We start from the raw sequence: 6,248 nt of genomic DNA, 5'->3' as shown, positions 1-6,248 counted from the left end.
AAGGCAGTGCTACCAAATACTAATTGAGTGTATGTAAACTTCTGACCCACTGGAAATGTGATGAACAAAATAAAAGCTGAAATAAATCATTCTCTCTACTATTATTCTGACATTTCACATTCTTATAATAAAGTGGTGATCCTAACTGACCTAAGACAGGGAATTTTTACTAAGATTAAATGTCAGGAATTGTGAAAACTGAGTTTTAATGTATTTGGCTAAGGTGTATGTAAACTTCCGACTTCAACTGTAGATTCAATGGTTGTAAAGATGGAGAGAGGTCTGTCCATAATGAAGAGATGCTCTGCTTTTTTGACACCATACTCCACAAAGTCCTGCAGGCTCTAGTTTTGTCTTATCTTGATTATTGTCCAGTGCTGCAAAGAAAGACTTAGTTAAGCTGCAGCTGGCCCAGAACAGAGTGGCACATCATGCTCTTCATTGTAATCAGAGGGCTGATATAAATACTATGCCTGCCAGTTGAGAAGAGAATCATTTTTATAAGAAACAATGTGTTGAAAATTCCAAATTGTTTGCATAGTCAACTTACACACAGATCTGACACACACACTTACCTCACCAGACATGCCACCAGGGGTCTTTTCACAGTCCCCAAAATCAGAACATATTGAAGAAAGAGTACAGTATTATATAGAGACATTATTGCATGGGACTCCCTTCCATCTCATATTGCTCAGATGAACAGCAAACCTGGTTTAAAAAACAGACAACGCACCATATCACGGCACAACGCCTCTTCCCTATTTGACCTAGATAGTTTGTGTGTATGTATTGATATGTAGGCTACGTGTGCCGTTTTTTAAATTGATGTTGTTCTGTCCTTGAGCTTGTCTATTAATGTTCTGTATTATGTCATGTTTCATTTTTTGGGTGGACCCCAGGAAGAGTAGCTGCTGCTTTCGCAACAGCTAATGCGGATCTTAATAAAATACCAAATACCACTACCACATCTATAAAAGGTCAAGCTGGCAAAGTGACAATGACAATGTTCTATTTCAGGGTTGCTGGATTCATTGTCATATACTGCCGTGTGATTGCGTTCCAAAGTGCTCTGAGTTTTGACCATGTTGAGGCATCTTGGATGGAGTCAGGGAGACAGCCTGCTTGGCCTTTCCCACGAGAGCAATGTTCCCTCTCATTTGGGCCGGAGCCAGCCACCAAACACTTCTCAGCTGTTGCATCACTTCCTGAGAAGAAGGAATGAGGGTCGTGTGACAAAGCAGTGGCTACTGGCGATGATGTCATCAATAGAACAATGAGGACACAGTTTGGACTGAAACACCCGGCGGAGAGCAGTGAAAGCACAACGTCCTGAAATAGTAGCACACGTCCTGTCCCACTCCGCACTCGGCACCCCTTCTCACGACTCTTTCTTCCCCCTCCTCTGTTATTCTGTGCTGTGATCCAAACTGTGGCTGCATTGAGCCGTATTGTGTTTGTATGTGTTTGAGACTACTGAATGTGAGAGAGGCACAGTCGGAAAATAACAGGTTGATGGAAGAGAAGGACAAACAAAACCAATTTCAATTTCAAAGCGGAGGTATCAGCCATTCTCTCTCTGTCCGGTATTCTCTCTCTGTCCGGTATTCTCTCTCTGCCTGGTATTCTCTCTCTGTCCAGTATTCTCTCTCTGTCCGGTATTCTCTCTCTGTCCGGTATTCTCTCTCTGTCCGGTATTCTCTCTCTGTCCGGTATTCTCTCTCTGTCCGGTATTCTCTCTCTGTCCGGTATTCTCTCTCTGTCCGGTATTCTCTCTCTGCCTGGTATTCTCTCTCTGTCTGGTACTCTCTCTCTGTCCGGTATTCTCTCTCTGTCCGGTATTCTCTCTCTGTCAGGTACTCTCTCTCTGTCCGGTATTCTCTCTCTGTCCGGTATTCTCTCTCTGTCTGGTATTCTCTCTCTGTCCGGTATTCTCTCTCTGTCAGGTACTCTCTCTCTGTCTGGTATTCTCTCTCTGTTCGGTATTCTCTCTCTGTCTGGTATTCTCTCTCTGTCCGGTATTCTCTCTCTGTCCGGTATTCTCTCTCTGTCTGGTATTCTCTCTCTGTCCGGTATTCTCTCTCTGTCAGGTACTCTCTCTCTGTCAGGTACTCTCTCTCTGTCAGGTACTCTCTCTCTGTCCGGTATTCTCTCTCTCTGTCCGGTATTCTCTCTCTGTGTCCGGTACTCTCTGTGTCCGGAAGGGAAGGCGAGCGAAGCGGTAGTGTAGTGGTGGTATAATGACACCATGAGGGTGAGAGGGTCAGTGCTGTAATCAGTGAAGCTGTAATTGACACACACAGTCCCTCAGATCAAGAACAACCCCGGTCACTTCTCTACCACCAGAATGAACGACATCCACACCCGCCAACACAGCAGAGCGAGCCCAATTCTGTTATTCAGCTCACCGAGTTTATTCACAGCTAGTGTTCACACCCTGCCCGAACAGTGGCAAACAAAGAGGGGGATGAAGAGGACTAGCAGAGAAGGTCTGTGTGGACTTTGAGGGTTCAGAGGAGTTAAAGAGCTGCCTGAGCTCTGGGTGTCAGTCAGAACGGCTCATTTTGTGCCACTAATAGTCAGTGTGGTAACAGGGAGCTGGGAGCAGGCGGAGGCATACACTCTGACTTTTCATCCCCCAGCTGCTTAATTTATGCAGCATCTTGCAGTGCTTCTGAGCTGAATAGCAGGCGCGGATGGAATTTGAATTGAAGGGAGTTCGAGAAGTTTGAAGTCACAGCGTTCTTTTCTGTTCTGTTCTGAGGCAGGGAAGGGCTCTGTGTGTGTGTGTATATACAAGCGCATGTGTGTGTACTGAGGTATCTCTACAGTAAATACAGACAGCGATACCAATTCCAGGATGGTGTGACGTGTCTATGTGCTGATTTCTCTCTGTGCTCCTCTCTAATTCCTCATATCTCTCACCTTGGCTTTCTGAGGCTCAACCTGACACCCAAGGAGATTCCACTTCCCACCCCTCCCTATCTCCCTCTGTCCTCTTTTGCCATTCTCCCCCACTCCCCCACTCCCTACCATCCTTCCTCTCCCCTTTGCCTCCTCCTTCACTCACACTCTCCCTCACCCGACCCTACTTGCCCCCCTCTCCCTCCATCCCCCTCTCCCTACTTGCTGCCTTCCTCCCTCCTACCACACAACCCCTCTCTCAATTCCTCCCCCCTCCCTCCATCCGCCCCGCTTCCCATCCTGGTGAATAACAGATATAAGGCATCTACTTCTGTTCTGAACATGGTTTCATTTCTGGCTTCCCGTCTTTTTTTCTCCTACTGAAGCAATTTGAGAAAAGATGCTTGCTCCAGGGCTACAGTGGCAGAGCCCCTGTTTGATATGCTGTCTGCCTTATGAGCTGTCAAGACACAGAGCAGAAATCAGATGGGAGTGCCTAGGTGAGGAGGGATGGAGGGAGGGAGGGAGGGAGGGAGGGAGGGAGGGAGGGAGGGAGGGAGGGAGGGAAGGAAGGAAGGAAGGAGGGAAGGAAGGAAGGAAGGAAAGAGGGATGAGAAAAAAACTAAGCAGCATGCTTCCAAGCGAGCCAGCGTGGAGATACACTAATTACCCAGGCCATAATTAGAGCTACGTCTGACAAACAGAAACAGGCTTTCATCCCTCCCCCATCCCTCCCTCCCCTCCACTTTGGGTGAGTCCGCACTCATCCATGTTCCACATTCCTCTCCTCTCCTCTCCTCTCCTCTCCTCTCCTCTCCTCTCCTCTCCTCTCCTCTTGTTTCTTCCTGCCTGTTGGCCCTTCACTTTTCAGGAGAAATCCCCCTCCCCCTTCTCTTTCTTATTCTCTTCTTCCTGCCTGTCGAAATAAACATGCTGCCCTGTCAATTTTCAGGAGAAATCCCTGTCCGACATCATTTTGGGTGAATCCTCACTCATCCCCCTTCTTCCTCTTATCCCTCCTCTTCTCTTCTCTTCTTCTCCCCATCTGTCGAACATGAACGTAGGGCTTTTAACTTTTCAGCAGAAAATCAATGCTCTACTTTGGTCTGACTGGGAGTAAACTCAGAGGAGGATGTAAAAGAAGAAAAGTAGGGCAGATGTAAACTCCTCCAATTTCCAATGATATTTCTCTGGCTGTGATCACTTTTACGATGAGAGTGGTCATGATTTAATCTCCTCTAATAACGCCAATGATAACTATATCACGGACAGCATTTCCAGAGGACAGTATTGTAATCAAAGGTGCATATTGGGTTATTATTTCACTCTCAGTCTTGGTTTGGCATTATCATCAATCATGTTGGTACTCATAAACACTGTTTGTTCAAATCCGAGGTGATATATTTGTTGGAAAATTAGATTCTGGCATGGAGTCATTCATTAAAACCTCTTAAGGATCTGCCCCTTTTTTTCATTTTTCACCTAAAATGACATATCCACATCTAACTGCCTGTAGCTCAGGCCCTGAAGCAACGATATGCATATTCTTGGTACCATTTGCAATATAACACTTTGAAGTTTGTGGAAATGTGAAAGCAATGTAGGAAAATATAACACAATAGATCTGGTAAAAGATAATACAAAGAAAAAAAAACAACATTATTTTGTATTTTTTTGGTACCATCATCTTTGAAAGGCAAGATACATTTTGCCCACTAGATGGCAGCAGTGTATTTGCAAAGTTGTACACTGATCCAATGAACCATTGCATTTCCGTTAAGAATTTAGTATCAAGACTGCCCAAATGTGCCTAATTTGTTCATTAATAACTTTTCATGTTCAAAATAGTGCACTCTCCTCAAACAATAGCATGGTATTATTTCATTGTAATAGCTACTGTAAATTGGACAGTGCAGTTAGATTAACAAGTATTTAAGCGTTCTGCCAATATCAGATATGTCTATGTCCTGGGAAATGTTCTTATTACTTACAACCTCATGCTATCCGCATTAGCCTACGTTAGCTCAACCGTCACGTGGAAGGGACACCAATCAGTTAAGTCCTCCTCTCATTTAAACTGCACACGACACAAGGCAGACGCCAGGTTCATGGTTGGGCCCCTGTGTTTGAATACATGAGCATGGAGCTAGAGGTTTCTTCTATTATATTTCTGAGAATAATAAATGGAATTCGGTTTCAAACAGCAACATTTGTTTCAATTGGATTCTGGGCCGTTCTCTGTTGCTCAGACAAGTTCAAGCATCAAAACAGGACGGCATCGAGAACGCCTGCTTGGTGTGTGTGACAGACACTATGACAGGTGAGGGGGGAATGTGTGTGTGTTTGGGGAGGAGGGGGGGCGGGGGAGGCAGTGGATGCAGTCAATGGCACTTCAGATGAAAGGAAGAAAGCTATGGAGGAGAGACGACTAAGAGATTGCATTTGACAGCAAGGAAATGACAATCAAGTTTGATATAAAGCTGTAGGAATAAAAATATATCATAGGAAAAGATAAGCGGGCCAATGTGTGCTCTGCATACATGATCTCGTGTGTGTGTGCATGTGTGTGTGTGTGTGTGTGTGTGTGTGTGTGTGTGTGTGTGTGTGTGTGTGTGTGTGTGTGTGTGTGTGTGTGTGTGTGTGTGTGTGTGTGTGTGTGTGTGTGTGTGTGTGATGGAGAGAGAAGTGAGTCACGGACAGTCACAACACTGCGCATCCCCCACCGACCAGTCAGTCAGATGATTGGAGCAGATAGTGGACGGTGGGGCCGTGGGCAGTACTGAGGGAGAGACAGAAACAGCTAGGCCAGCCCTATTTATTGAATTGAGCTTAAACAGAAAATACTGAGTCAGAGTTGGCAGGCAGGGCCCTGCTGTTTGTTAGTTAATGTGTATGCTTGGAGAAGAGGACAGAGATGACTATCATAGAGGGAGTTTTATGTTGCTCCTTCCTGAGAAAGTGCTGATGGATGGAGTGATGGGGGGGCTGACTGGCTGGTTGGCTGGCTGGCTTGCAGGCTGAGGGAGGCTCTGGCTGTGAGGCTGGTCATGTGAGGTCTCACACAGCACATCACTGCCTTCATGTGGTTATGTTTAGAACTGCATCTGAAATATGATGCAGTTGCCCATATATACAGTAGATGGCGATAGTGCACTACTACTTATTCGTTCTTGGCAGCAGATAGCAGCAGGGGAGTTGATCAAAGTTCCTTTCATCAATAAATGTTATACATTTTCAGAATATTAATTCAAATGGACACATTTGTCAATCATAGTCTAACACTCATTTATTAAAACAAACTTTGCCCAGTGGTAGGACCACAGGTCCATATTTGACAGATTTAT

Source organism: Salmo trutta, chromosome 9 (assembly GCF_901001165.1).
Source record: "Salmo trutta chromosome 9, fSalTru1.1, whole genome shotgun sequence".
Classification (NCBI taxonomy): domain Eukaryota; kingdom Metazoa; phylum Chordata; class Actinopteri; order Salmoniformes; family Salmonidae; genus Salmo; species Salmo trutta.
Note: the sequence above shows the minus strand (reverse complement) of the source record.